At 27.3% G+C, this 16,621-nt stretch overlaps 1 protein-coding gene across 1 annotated transcript in view; it reads left to right on the top strand.

The window, feature by feature from the left end:
- The first annotated feature begins 958 nt into the window (after positions 1-958).
- The window catches only part of Gs2 (glutamine synthetase 2), a 63,871-nt gene continuing 48,208 nt past the window's right edge, over positions 959-16,621 (top strand). Inside the window, exon 1 of the mRNA XM_017912142.1 lies at positions 959-1,136. The gene's annotated coding sequence lies outside the window, so the exon portion shown is untranslated. The remainder of the gene's footprint in view (positions 1,137-16,621) is intronic.

The raw sequence follows: 16,621 nt of genomic DNA, 5'->3' as shown, positions 1-16,621 counted from the left end.
TGTTTACAGCTTGTTAGAACGTATTGTTAAGATATGACTTGATCGTTTGTGTCATCGCTCGACTTCTGTTTCCTTTACTTTCCTATGTTGACGAAACATGTTGCATCAAGAAGTAAACTTGAGTTCTACTTTGAAAATAGTTACTTGATAATAAAAAAAATATCTACTTTTTATATAAATGATTTCAAACGTAATACTGTTTGTCAGGAAAATTTATATTCCATCTTACATAATCACAAGGAAATTGGTCAGATAACCTACACGCTTACAGTAAGCATCATAAAAAATTATGAAATAAATTGCGCTGGTTACGTTGCACAAATAAGTTTATATCTATATAGAACATAAAACAGTAAGGTAAATATGAAACAAGGTTAATGTTAAATAAAAATTCTAAACACTAGGTAAAACAATATAGTATATAATTACACACGGTTACTTGAATTTGCCATGGACCGTACTTAATAGGTCGATAATCGGTAATGTCGCTACTCTACACTTTTGTCGAAAGCTAATGAAAAGAAACTTCTTTGACAGCAGGGTCCGCACTCAATAGGGAAAAATATATTTTTCACTAGTTACGTATTATCGATATCTATCGATAGTTACAACCTGAAGTACGTCATTTTGTAGACCCACCTATACGTTAAAGAATCAGAAAAATTGTTCCTTGAAATTTTCAGACGATGATCAGTGACGATCTATTCCAACCTTGAGCAAGTTCACATTACGTCATCGAAGGAGAGTCGTGAATAATTTCCGTCGATGGTTCGTGACCGACAACTACCATGGCAACGCAGGCAGACAAGAATTTTCCGGCATGTAACGATCGAGTGGACCTACGATCACATCGGATAATCACTTTCAAGCTAGAGGTGGGGAATCGTAGCAGTCGAAGAGCGCGGGGTAAGCGACGCGTGCGCTGAAACACTCCTCTACATAAATATCGCAGCCGCGCTCCTACGGTAGTAACACGGATCGTGCTATCAGACGCTCGTTGCCTTCATGACCAGTGCCTTTTAACTCTTCGAACCACAACACGATAGGACGCGACGCGCGACTCCGCTTCATAGTCATCGATCAAACGATCATCTAGAACACCAGCACTCTACACGATCGCTGGACCAGCAATAGCGGTGAGTACGATACTGATCTTTTTCTTTGCATCGATATTTCATTGATTTTCGATCAATGTCATGCATTGTAGTTTGTAAAGAAGACAAGTATTTCGAATTGAATGTTTTAAAAACGATATAAAACAATAGAGGTGCTGTTATTTTGGTGAAAACGTGTGATTTGATTTAATAAATTAGTAAAGTCGAAGGTTTCGATCAAATGAAATGGAAAACTTTGTGACCATTAGGATATTTAGAAATGCTTTTACGTTATATTATAGTATTAAAAGAATTGTCGCGTGTTTCAAAGAAAGGTTGAAATTTGTGTATGTAACAAGGAAACAGTCTATTCTAATTTGTTTCTTTATTGGATAATTTTTCTTCCGTGCACGTTATGTTAATTTTAGTAGTAACCAATGTTGATAACGAAAGAAGTATTATTCGTATAGTGATAGTCGCTGTGTTTACAACAGTTCGCGATTAAAATATAAAGTTTAATTCATACTTTGTAACGATTTTTCTTTCCGTTATATCGTTGTTTATTTAATGGGATGAAAAAATTGATTTTAATTAAAAAATTTAACGAAATATTATTCTTATATTACGTGAAATTTATAGCCATTAAAATATGGTATAAATTAAAATATTTAAAAAAATTATAATTTTGACAGAAAAGAAAAGAAGAAGATAATCTAAAGTGTCTCCATTTAAGCGAAAAAATAAAAATTATAATTCATGCTAATTATAATTTTAAGATATAAAAGGAACTATTACTGATATGGGTAATTTTTTTTTGTCTATGCGAATATTTTCCTATATCCTGGTGATATATTTTGACCGATATGTTTCTCTGTTTTCGTGTACTTTATAATAATTACAATACATTACGATAAATAATAAAGCGTAAATTGCCAGTGATAAAACTTGCGTGAATATACATACCACGAATTGAAGATTATTTAATAGACTTTTTGTTAATCACAACAATATCATATTTATTTAATTTATTATCAATAATGCCCAAATTTATGAATCGATTTCTAAGCAGTTTTCCACGAAGTACTAATAGTTGTTTTGCTTGATGCTAATGACTATACCCAATAATTGATAGTAGATTAAGTTTTAACAAAATTATTATTTACGATAATTGCTCTTCGCAATCAACCATAAAGCAATCGAGTGTCCTTAACGGTTTGGTATGCAGAAAATTCGTTCAACAGACGATATCTAAATTTCTTTATAACGGAAACGATTATCTCCTCGCAAGTCCAACAAAGGACGAACAAAGAGCGTCTTGCACTTTGTTCGGGACACAAGGAACCTATGATTTCTTCGCAATGAATTATATATTGTATCGCGTGCTAAATATTTCATTGCCGTGGTAGATACGGCTGAATCATCACAAGATTGTGCGCTTAAATTTGAAATAGCGTCGATCTCCCTGTGAACGTTTAAATTGTGAAATCGTGTATCAATGAAGCGAACGCACTCAATTCGGTTGCATTATTTTGACTTTAATAATGATACATTATTTATTACATTATTATTTTTCTTTTTTTTTCAATTTTTTTTCGATTTTTGCAACTGTATAAAGTTGTTACGTGAAATCAACTGTATTTTGTCTGTTGTATTTATTCGTTATTTTTAAATGAAAAATTTATAATTTTTATTCCTTTTTCTTTGTCAAGAAAATGTTGAGTTATTTTTAAGTAATTAAGTTTTCCTGATCGTGCAGAAGAAAATAAAATATTACTATTATTTATTATTTATAACAGGTAATTAAAATTAGTTATCTTTACAGGGAACATTATTATCATTTCTATAGTATCTTTGTTATTATTAATTATTATTATCATGTCTATCTAATATAGAGTGATAATAGAATAATAAAATAGTCGTTAATTTTGCACTAAGTTATATTTAAACTGGTAACTCTTCGGGTGCATAAAATAAAAATATTGTATAGCAATTGATTGGAGCATTACTGCGTTGTTCCTTTCTATTTTGTATAAGTTAAGTGTAATTGTAAATTTTAATTTGCTTCGTTTTATCAACCTGAAATAATGCTTATCTCTATTTGAGCGTTTAACGAAATGAAATTATGCGGCAGTTAATTGGAGAATGATTTTATGTCTTCCTTTTTTTCTTAGCATAAACGATTACAGCTCTTATATTTTTGTGTTTCCCGTATATTGTTTTATTTTTCGTTATATAACAAATTTTTGAATTTTTGTTGTTTAGTAATTTCTCTTATATTATTTGATCAATTTTTTTATTTATATTACTTAAGCTGAATGATACGAAAACAATTTTTACAATATTTATTTTTTAATTATTTTTAAAATAAATAATGTTTATTGAATTAATTTCATTATTTCTAATATTATTGTTTTTATACTCTTTACCTTTTAGACTTGTTTGTGTTCAAATATTACCGATCTTTGTCAGTAGAACGATTTTTCAGATTTTTAATTTCAAGTCATTATTCTTTTTTCAGAAGAAAAAGTTGTAGTTTTTCTTTATATATCTTGTATTTCGAAATGTGCAAAATTATCTCTTCTTTTTTGTATTTTTCTGTTCATAGATTGACTCTTGCACGTAAAAATTTGTATACGATTTCTTATTTACCGTTTTAAAAGTATCGTCGACTTTATAGCAAAAAGTCATCGAATTGCTATTTTTTGGAAACGAAAAAATTAACCCGAGTGGAAAGGGTCAATTATATCAACATCGTATATTTAAATTTTTATTCAAATTCATTTCTGATTAAATATGAAAAATAAGCATTACCGTGTACACATAAGTTTCTACTCGAGTTAATTTCGAATTAAATTGAAAGAACCGTATTTATAATGTTTAATATCGTTATCTTCTTCTTGTTACCTTTTTTTCTTTTGCGAAAATATTATATCTTTTATTTCTAGTCGTTCTTATATTTTTCAAGAAATGTAAAAATTATCCGATACGTGTTTAAGCACAGATTTACCCATCGTTCTTCCTTCTCTTCAAACCCAGCACGTTTATTTGCAAATTGTCACGATTCAATCGACGCTGATCCTCTTTCGATCACACCTGCAATTTATTTCTGTCGATTTTTTTCCATGTTGGTCAAAAGGATTATCCAGTGGGCAAGATACTGACCTACATCGTTAAAATAGAAGTTATCGAATTGTATGAAATTTTCATTCGACGTATTGACGGTTTACATTTCGACCGATTGAACCGTGCTCCAGAGAATATGAAATACGATGTACGTAGCTCTTAATGCATCCAAATACATGCGCTGAACCACGATAGTGATTACTATGATTCCGGGAATCGTATTTATATGCGGAAAGAAAGCGAGACACAGGACGAGAGGTCTTTATGCAGTCAATTATCAATAAGAGGATGATAATTCGACATGCTTCTAAGAATCCGAACTTATTGTTAACTGTATTTAGTCTACGTCTCATGCTCGTAATTGTTGCTGAAAATTTTCCTTATGGTAATTTTATATAACGAGTGAGATTGCTCTCGTTGCATTTATTATTTAATGCTAAGGCTTGACCAAGTCAAATCGCATTATCACTTTCGTCATTTCGTTTCACGACTTCTCTTATTTCACTTTGTCTTATCTTTTTCTACTTTATTAACTGTACCAGCCATATTTTACATAATATAATATACGTATGAATGATCAACTTCTTAATACCTATTTCACTTCTCATTTTCTTTCTTCTAAAATTTATATATGTTTGCAGTCTAAATAAGGCCAATAAACTCATAAAAATTTGCTTTAAGCGTGAAAAAGTTCGTGGAAAATGTATAATAATAAAATCTGTAATCTGAGAAGGTTACAGTGGGCAGGAATTATCTAAAATTAGCGAGCAAGGTACTTACTATTACTTTCTATATGTAATTATATGTATATAATTGTATGACTTAGTGAATTCTTGTTTGACACTGAAATGGGAAAAATAAATTCTTTTTATCGCTATATTAAAGTTACTTTGTTTGCTTATTTATTGTTTGTTCTACATTGATTATTGTGAAAAAAGAAAAAAGATAAAAAGAAAGTTTAAGCACCAATCATATGATAGATTTTCAGTAGAAATATATATAAAATGTTGTTGAATTTAGGATTCACTCTTGCAATTTTAATATGTAAATTATTTTTATCTAATACTCGATGTAAAAAATTTAAGTGACTTAAGGATAAAAATGCAAAGTACAAAGGACAAAATTTATAGCATAATCGAGAAGGAAGTGATTCTACATGAAAAATATCGGAAAAGTTTGATAAAATTTGTTTTCATTCAAAGCATTGTTTTCAAGAAAATAGATGTCCATCCGCAAGAGTTCCAATCATTAGCTGTTGCCCTCTGATAGGGAGATCTTTAAGCTGAAAAGTCACTAGATCCGTAGAACTAGCAAGATGGTTCACAAATAACGAATAGGACAGTAAATATAAAATACAATAAATATATAGATCTCTTACAAATCTTGCTAAGAATTTTTCCCCTTTTTGTAAAAGTGAAATACCATTGAAATAAGAAATTTTGAATCGAAAAACTGAGATTTAAATTTTGATTTAGAAATTCAAAGGAAGGGAAGATATATAGAATATAAAAAAGTTTTATTCGAATATTCAGGATATCCAAATGAATTAATAATTTTTAAAAATTGAAAAACAGACTGTGTTGGGAAAGATGTAACAATTTCGAAAAATTTGTTTTTTAAAAATACTGGTATCGAGCGTGTGACAAAATGTTTTGACGGTCAATACTCCGACGCACGAGAACTTTAAATTAGCTACGTACATCTAGTACATGGGCCTGTATATACACTATTACAATTTTCCCACCACGTTGGTCGAGTAAATTAAACCGTGGAAGGGTCAATAATACATTATCCTGTTTACCAATTGCGACAATATTGAATCTCCTATTTTTCTTATCGATACAATATTGCAAATATTAACCTTTTACGGATCACAGTACAAAATAATACATAAAATAATAATAATAAAAACAAGAAAAATAAAATAAAAGTAGTAATATAAATTATAGAGAAATATTATTTTTGATACTCTTTTATAGGTTTAAATTTTCTAGAATTTTTCAACTTTTATAGCTGTATAAAAGTTATATATGTTGATATACATATATACAGGGTGTCCCATAGATCGTTAGGCACGATTTTACAAATACTTACGATAATCGAATAATACATTGTTTTTTAACAAAAGTTACTGTATAGTCTGTGTTCTACATAATTTTGAAAAAAAATATTTTTTTCCAAAAATTTTGAAATTCGTCTTTCCAAATGGTACTTTATATTTTTTACTCAATATTATTATAGTTTATGTTTAATTGAATTGAACAACCTAGCATACCATGATTTTCGCATGATCTTGATGGTAAAAAAATGAAAATTGAAATAAAAAATGACTATCACCATGAATGAGTGATAATAACTCGTGTTTATTATTAAAACTTGAAATTACATTTACATCAGGAACCTCGAGTAAACGTATTAGTAGAAACTTATCTAAGAACTAATCTACAAACAGTCAACAATACACAACAAAGACAAAATGTGAACATGTGACAGCTTGGTTTTGTACTTTATTTGAGCCACGTGGTTTGGAGAACATTGGTTAGGCATATACATGGCCAATTTTCTATGGAGCCCATTTTCTATAGGGTCATCTAGAGTCGATAGTTTTAATGATAATTTATTAATAACATTTAAATATTCCATATTTTGTATTGGAACAGCATAAACTTTGACTGTAAATAACCCCATAGAAAAAACTCAAGTGGTAATAAATCCGAGGATCATGGTGACCAAGCAATAGGACCATAAATGCCTAACTAATCTTCTCCAAACTACGTGGCTCATCCTTAAAGTGTAAAACTAAGCTGTCAGAAATTCACATTTTTTCATTGTTGTGTATTTTTGATTAGGATAATTCTTAGATAAGTTGCTAGTAATGCAACATTTACACGAGGTCCCTGATGTAAATGTAATTTCAAGTCAAGTTAATAATAAATACGAGTTATTGTCACCCATTCATGATGATAGGCATCTTTGTTGAAATTTTCATTTTTTTGCCATTAAAATTTTACTAGGTCGTTCAATTCGGTTAGACATAAGCTACAATAATATTAGACCAAAAACATAAAGTGCCATTTGAAAAAACGAACTTAACCTTCAAAATTTTTGAGAAAATGTATTTTTTTCAACTTTATTTTTCGAAACTCTGTAGAACCCAGAAAACACAGTAATTTTTGTTAAAAACATTGTATTGTCAGATTATTACAAGTATTTGAAAAATCGTGTCTAACGATCCGTGGGACACCCTGTATATATATGAAAAATGATACGGTCTATAAAATCCTTTTGAAATAAATAATAACATTTTTGCATATATTAGGTCCCACTATGTAAATAAAATTTTTGTCTATCATGTATAAATTATTTTTTCATTTATTACCATCAATTCTCGTATGAAATGGATCGGAATTATCAATAATTGAGGTTAGACGTCAGCAAATGATACTTATGAATGCACAGAATTGTCTTCTTTATCGTTATGGTTATCAGATTCTTTATCGATATAAATTGCTTGCTTAGAATTTTTCAAATATTTCCGCAGGAAGATTGTGACTCAAATTTTCTGCGTAACTTCTCACTCTTGATAATAATCATAGAATCGTAAAATAATGAAGATTGACGAAAGTAACGCAAAATTCACATGGTCATAGAACATGAGAGCTTAACGCATGCACTCTTCACATCAGCACCGAGGAAGTAGCATATTATAGATTTAAAGCAATGAGAACAGAAAGCGATAATAAGGTTAGGTAAATTAGTGGTTGCAGGGGACATCGCTCGATATTTTACGGTACTGTCCTTCTGTTGATAATGTAGATTGGTAAAAACGAGTTGAAGATTATTTGAAACAAGTTTATGCAACGTAAGCCTTGTTTATGGTAAATCTATACCATCTGAACACGATCTGAGTTATACTATTTGTATAATGTATGACAGAATTATTAATATGTTATTAAACATGTTTAATTAATATCGCGTGAAATTGAAATTTTATGTAAGATATCTAATCCACGTTGAAACGTTTTTAACAAATTAACAAATGTTTAGTAATGATAATAATGATAATAACAGCACTAAACCAATAAAGTGTCTTGTATCATATCTACGTATATACGTACGATAATTATTTTTAATGTTAATACAATTTCCAATAATTATACTTAACTTTGATTATAACATGTTTAAAAAATATGTAACACTAATAAGTTCATACCACACTCAAAATGGCGCGTAATTTAAACTTCTAAGAAAAGTAAATTTAAATAAAAAATTTATTATTACAGTATTAGATTTTATTTCATATGTTATAGTTAATATATAATAACAACAAGTGTTGGATAAAAAAGTTTCACTATTCTCTTAATAAAAGTTTTCCTTTTGATAAATATCTAACAATACGTATGTGACATGTACAATACATTAGACAATACATTAAATATTTTATTTTTCTTTGTTTAGAATAATTGTTTAATTTTTAGTTTCCCAAAATGGTCAACTGGATGATAATTATAATGTTATTCGTTAGGTTAATGTTTAAGTAGAAATGATGAAATTTTTCTCTGACAAATGTTTCAAGGGTTGATATATTTATATTGTATATATTTTTATTGTATCTAATTAATATTCTGGCACGTGTTTAACATCAAAACAATTTAGTAAATGCAGTTAAAATTAAAAATATCCGAATAATTGCTCTATTCTCCTATATGTTGTACAGATTATTAGCTTCTGAGTCGGTTTACTAAAAATAACATATTACAGAATTTTATTCTTGTTTATTACATTTATTACATTCCATCAGCAGTCTTCGTGTGTTATAAACGTTTCGTTTGGACGGATACGATTAGTGTAGATATGTAGATATGTTTATATTAATTACATATAATTACATAATAGTTGGATGACAATAAGGTACTGGTCCACTAAAAATAACGCGATAAGTCTTATAAACGGTGATTATCCAATCTTACAAATATAATCTTCTTATGGGTCTATTCACGCTTTGTAGTGATCACTTAAGTGCACTCATCTCTTTACCTTTTCTAAAATAGTTTTACTTTTCGTTTTAAATATATTAGAATAATAATATGTATAAATATTAATACTTATTAACTAACGATACATACTGAAATAAAAGAAGATACTAAGATATTTTTAGTTTAGGTTAATAATATTTTTGAACATTGGTTAAAATTCAATATAGTTAATAATTAAAAAATTATTAAATTTTACACAAAAATTTAAAATTGTATTTAGTTAGGCTCCATTTTTGTTTACGTAGAAACTTAAATCATTCGTTAACTATGTGATATCAAATAATAAAATTGATATACATTTGAAATTATTGTATATATCGATCATTAATATAGCTTTACGAGTTTACAATTAAAGAACCTAATCAGTAATTAAGGAATTTTATTATAATACTACAATAATTTTTACACGAAATAAATAGAATATTCAAAAAATGTATTAAGTTGAAAAAACTAAAAAAATGTGAAAAACTTCTTACATCAGGATAAAATAGGAATGAAATAGAGTATGTATATCTCTTTCATTCTCGATATCCCTTAGCTATTCTATTTATTTAATTAATTAAATTCTTTTACGATCAGAAACTTTTTCGAATGAGAAATTCAAAATTAACGAAGAATTAATTTCGTTTATTCTTTAATATATTAGGTAAAATTAGAGATCTTTGTAAAAATGTAAACAAATTATGTATTAAATTAAAAATATTGGCTATTTAAACAACGAATTAATTTGTCTTGTGTTAAGTTAAATAAGGTATTTCTATTTCACATAATAATAATGTTTGTTAAACAGTATTACACATATTGTTCAATGCTTTTAGAACAACATCAAATAAACCGGAAATATCGCATATAAATGTATGTTCATATAAATATTAATAAAAATTAATAAAATGGCAGGGATAAAGTCGAAATAAATATTCGTATAGTCGTACTTACGATTCAATTTTATTGTGCAAATATAACATGATTTATTGTAAATAACATCCAATTATTTTAATTTGTTTAGGAAAATTACTGGAACTTGTGGCATTGAAAATTAGTCTTTTAATTTGAAAATTATGCATTTATTATTACAGCAGTAAACACAAAGAAGTAAAGAAACTACTGATATAGAACGGAAAATAATTATTAATCTGCAAATCATTTTGTTCATTTCTAGTAATATTTATATAAGTAATATTTATAATATATTATAATTTATATTATATTTTTATAATTGTGATTTATATTATTAATATATCATATTATTATAATTGTAATTTATAATATTTATAATTTTTAAATTATCAGAATAACATTTTTTCTTTATTTTACATTGTTATTCGAGAAATATTGGAGAGTATGTGTAATATGCTTGTTTAAAAAATAGTGTTTAATAAATATTACTATTCAACATTTTAATGATTATTAATTACTGCGCCGATTTTTTCTATACTCATTGTAAATAGCTTACAAAATTAAGGTTCTCTCATTTCATAATTTTCTTTGTACTAAATCTTTTTTAGCATTTTAAACCACATATATGTATATCTGTGCGTATTAATATTCTCCTTGGTAATCGGTTTGATCGTAACAAACACGTGTCAGCTATAATGTTCGAGAGTGCGTGTTGGTGTCATCAAAACACTTTGCTTACTAGCTGGTATTTTCTCGAGTATTAAATATCGTGAAAAACGTAGTCGATACACGTATCTATTTGCTTACTGTAACACGGCTCGCCACGTTGGTAATAAACAGCAACTTCCGTAAACAGTTTGGTCCAACCGGTTTTTCACGTTTTGATAAGCGTTTATCATTTATCGATATATTTCATCTCACTTTATTGACACTATTAAGCGTTAATTTAAATACGAATAGAGTTATAAGAATAATTCTCACAATGAAAATTAATTTGTACGCGGTAATTGTTTAAAATATCTTAATATAAAATTAATAAAAATAAACTTTAATTAAATTTAAGAAATTTGAGTAAAACTAAAAATGAAAAATAATTGTTTAAGAGTAATTGAGTAAATGTTTAATAAAACACGAATAAAAATTTTAAAAAAATTACTATCTTTTTATTGACAAATAATTAATTGTTACAAATAATTGTAGAAGGAAGGAAAACTATAATAAATTTAATTCTCGTAAGAATAGATTAAATGATTTTTTAATTGAATGTTAGCAAAATTTAAATTAAGGAAGAATTGGGCAATTATAACAATATGCTTCATTTAATTTATTTGTTTTATTTAATTTATTTATTCAATTTGTATTTCCTTTACGACATAATAGAATTGCAAGGTAACATCTTGAAGTTGGTTGATTTGAAAAGAGAAATTTTATTGTGAAATTTATGAGTGGAATTTTTTTTCTAGGTTGTTTGTGAACATTTCAAGGTTGTATTCATCTTTGAATAAAACATTTTCATTGTTCTTGAAGGTTAAGAATTATTGCGTGTTCTACGGTGAACATGTAAGCTTATTTATGCTTTTAAATATTTTTAATACTGTAAATGTTGATGATTCGCTACTTTTAATATTTCATTATTTGTAATATCATATTCTTTTAATACTTTTAATAATATTTCCAATAATATATTATTATTATTATTATTATTATTATTATTATTATTACTAATATTGATATATTATAAAATATCAATTAGAATAGTAATTAAGGTCAATATTATTAGATTACAAAAGTCACTCAAAGTTATGCTATACATTCCAATTTCCTAAGAGAATAAAAGCGAAGAAAAGATTCAAAAAATTTCCATTTTTATGTTACATGTTCCTAACCTTACAAATTTTTCATAAATTATTTATTTGTAATATCTCAAAAGATAATAAAATACGTATATTTAAATTAAGAATAATCAAAAGAAAAACAAAAATTATACAATATTGATATCGTTGATAAAAATCAATGCTTACAAATAACAGAATTGTATGTTTATATGTATATAACTACTATTAAATGTAACAATCTTATAATATATATTAAGGTTTACATTTAATTCATTTTGTTTCTTCTTACATTTTCTATTTTTACGATAACTTTATCATAAAATTAACGCAATTACAGGCCAATAGAACTAGTATAATTTTTCTTTAAAAAACTTCTCCTAAAAAGTTAGACATAGGCTAAAAGGTCTTTGTACTAAATACTCCCGCGCTCTCAATTCTTTAGATACAGTACATTCCAAAGAAAAGACTATCCACTGTACGAGACACAATATTCTTACTTCGGCTGTCACGATATATTATAAATGTTGAAAGATTTTATGTTTCGTGTACCTAATGCATTTTTGTAATACTTATGTAATAGTCATTAATACATCGAAAACGTTGTTTTGAAAATTTCCTTAATGTATGTAAACACTTTCGAAAGTGTTTACGTTCGAGTATGTTAATAGAACAATGAAAATCATCTGCAACGTTTTTTGCATTAGTCAAAAACAATTACAAAATTTAACTATATTAAAAGTAAAGTTACTACGGTTTTGTTATTCATTATCCAACATGTGAAATACTGAATTATAATATAAGTAGATTCTAGCGACATCTATTATATAAAGGTTCAAACAAAGCAACGTGTAAACACTTGTCTTCAATGAATATTCAATATCGATTTATTCAGTTGATATTTCGAATGAAAACTGTCATTCTATATCTTTCTTTCACTTGTCTTATATACAATCACTCTTTTATAAATTAAATCACACGTTTAATAACATTCGCCGCCTGTAATAGATAAAATTTTTAATTTCGCGTTAAACATAGAAGAGAGGAAAAGATCATTATGAAGATCCAAGGCACTGACACGGAGAACGCGCACGCACGTGATTCGTTTTTTCGTCCGAGCGGCACACTGAACCCGAGCGCGGCCGAGAATTCCCGATGATAGCCGATTGGGTCATCGGGTCTGATGAATCTCGTGGATATGTTTTCGCAAGTTTCCATGGCGATAAAACGTCAACAGTGAATCGATCCGATGTTCTTTCGTATTAACAAAACTGCAAGTGAAAGCAGTGGGGGTCGCGGTTACACGTGTAATCATCGAACGACGCGTGTCTGTTCCGAAAACTAAAGAAAGTGTGTCGCCAGACTGTTGCAAATGCTTTGAAACAGGTCGGTCGTCTGTTCGGACACGAACACGTTCCAGAAATACAATTATCTGCCATCTTGACGAGCGGATTACTGAGATTACTGTGTGTTTCGTGGGCTAATTTACGCCTTTCGTAGTATAATGGTGATGTGTGGAGAAATTTGCAAACTAATTCATTGAAACAGTTTTTAGATGTACATGAAATGGGTTAATTGAAACTTTATTACGAAAATACCAAATACTTGCAGTAGATTTTATTGTGACTACGTAGTTGTTATGTGTCATTGTAAAAATTACGTATGTTTCTCTTAATAAGAAAAAAATTAAAAATAATATATTTCTTATTTGATATTTTTTTTCGTAAAATTATTTGATGATTACATTTTGATATATATTGTCAATAAATGTATATTATGTATTTGAATATAGTATAGAACAGTGTACTTGGAAGTTTGTTATAAAATTAACAAAATGACAGTTTTGTAACATATCATATACATATGTATTTGTGATTAAAAATTAGAAGATAAGAAACGTTGTAATTTCGTTTTTAGGAATGAAAGCTTGCTTTGTACCTTTAGCTGTGTTCTACTGCTCTTCTTTAGCGGGTAATATATAGGGTAGGTCACTACTCTATGCACCTAAAATATCTCTGCTATTTTAATTGTTAAGGAAACATTAAAAATACTGTGACAATTATATAATTATATAAAGTGAAATAAAAGAAAGCAACAAACTTCCAAGTTAATTTTATTTTCTTTAATGTTTGTTATTGTTCAATAATTATTATTTGACTTTCATAATAAATGTTATTTATTATTTAATTTCTAACGGTTAAAATAAAAGAATTTATGTATAATAATATTCGTGCTATCTAGTATTTATTATTCAATATTTAGTAGAATATTTCGTTATAATAATAATAATAATAGTAAGTTACACTAATATTCTACATTATAGTAAATCTAATAATAAAAAATAATCGAAGTAACCAAAAGTTCCTCATTTTTAATGAATATTATTACATTCTTTTAGTATCCGTAATATCTTATCTGTTTAGCTATGAGAGCCTTAATTATCAAAATAAAAATAAAGAAAATAGATACATTGTTTGTATAAATTTTTAAGAAACATGTATTCCTTTACGTAAATTAATATTTTACGATTTTTGATATTCAACAAATTTTCAAGATTTTATTTATTTATATTGGACAACTACTAAAATATAGAAAATTTTAATAAAATAATTGAAAACTATAAACATTAGGTATATAAATGAGAAGAAAACAAAAAAGACATTATTTGTTAGTTACAGAAAGTACTGAATAAAATTCAATTTTTCCACATTGAAATTAATACTTCTGCATAAAAAAAAAATAAGAAGGAAACATATTAAGGTCATTTTTATTAATTTCTGATTTGAATATTACTTGATGACAAAAAAAAGAAATGAATATTTTAATATGAAATACATATATAATTTATTAAATCCAATTTTTAAAAATAGGTGATTGATTTGTGAAGGTTTGTAAAAAAGTTTAATAATTAAGCATGTTATAATAATTGCTACTTTTGAAATATTCAAGAGAATGGAAAATACACATATTTAATCTAAAAATGAAATAAAAAGACAATTTTGGCAACATAAGATTGGTTGATATTGATGCTTAAAAAAAACCTGTTAAAAAGCGGAAACAGTAAATGTTCTTATGATTTATCATTTCCTGCGATTGGCATATACAGTTATCGATATTATAGGAACTGGAATTCTCGTAAGCAGTGCGATATGACGATACCACTTTCATCATTTTTTACGATAGTACTGTATCTTTTATTTATTTTACATCTTTTTTGACATACTAAATTTTTAAATAGAAAAACAGATACAAGAAAATAAGGAAAATGAAATTTCATAAGAAAAATACCGATAACATATTTCTGAAGAAATATTCTTAAATGCATATGGCGTCAGTGTGCAGAATAAGTATTGAAATAAAAATAAACATCAAATTCTTTCCACATGTTCTATAGTTCGTTTTAAATAAAAAATATAACCTCTATTATGGGTATATTTTATTTTATTATCAAACAATTATAACCAAATTTGCTATAATTATGGAAGCTTATAAGTATGTGATATTATCTACGTTTAAGGTGTGTTTCTATTCCATTTTCAAACCATTTCTTTTTTTTCCCATTTATATGATATTCAATGAATATTATTCATACATGGATTCTGCATTGGAAGTAGTAAAAGTGCGTGATTGAATATTACATATGTACGATATTCTTTCGGTGCTTCAAACTTATTCTGTTACAATACCGAGTAAGGTTAGAAGAACAAATTGAAGGTTACCAATTTCAACACTGTCTTCAAAATCTATTAAAATCTGAAAAAGAAGGAAACATATATCTGAATTCTGATTTCCTACGAATATATTAAGTATGTATATTATTTACAATGTACGTAATTAATTAAGAAAGTAAAATATATCAGGCGTGAATGATATTTTTCATTTAAACTTATTAAATAAACTTGTTAAATAGCAAGACAAATTTACCTAATATTTCATGATATAAACTAAGTGCCTAGTGAAAGAAACAAAAATGTCAAGTTGAAGTATCTCTTTTCTTTGCTAAAGTCCTAACCTAAATTACTAGCATAGTTTAAACTCGGAATCTCGCAGCGGGAAATTTAAAAGGTTGGGTATTCTGAAATAACTCGTGGAGCAGATTTAGATCGTTATTTCTGAAATCGAAAGGGTAATATCTATTCAATGCCACTGTTTGCAGTGATACATTCTGTTGGTCGAGGTGTAATCGATCGTTTTATGTAGAAATGTAGAACGTTCTCATTTAAACTCTTCGAAAATAGAAGTATCGACTTTGCTGGAAGCAGCACTGTTTCTTTGTTGTATATTGTCCTAAGATCTATGCACAGGTTCAATGATATTTAGCCATTTAGCTATTTTAATGTTATTACACTGGTTTATAACTACATTTTTATTTTTATTACACGTATATTTGATAAGTAGTTAACAAACGATCATTTCAGATAAATTGTTATGGGAATGAATCTCGAAATGGAAAATTTACGGAATATAGCAGGTTATGATGATGAGAAAGATAAGTATTATTGGTGAGAACTGTGTTTCATTTTAAGGCTGGCAATAAGTGGTTTAGTTAAATGAGGTTACATAAGAAATAATAGGTAGGAAATAATATTTTTTTTTGCCTTACATAATCTATTATTTTGAACATTTAGTATACTAATAA

Source organism: Eufriesea mexicana, unplaced genomic scaffold (genome assembly GCF_001483705.2).
Source record: "Eufriesea mexicana isolate 0111107269 unplaced genomic scaffold, ASM148370v2 scaffold325, whole genome shotgun sequence".
Taxonomy (NCBI): domain Eukaryota; kingdom Metazoa; phylum Arthropoda; class Insecta; order Hymenoptera; family Apidae; genus Eufriesea; species Eufriesea mexicana.
This window is presented reverse-complemented; position numbering and strand designations above follow the sequence as displayed.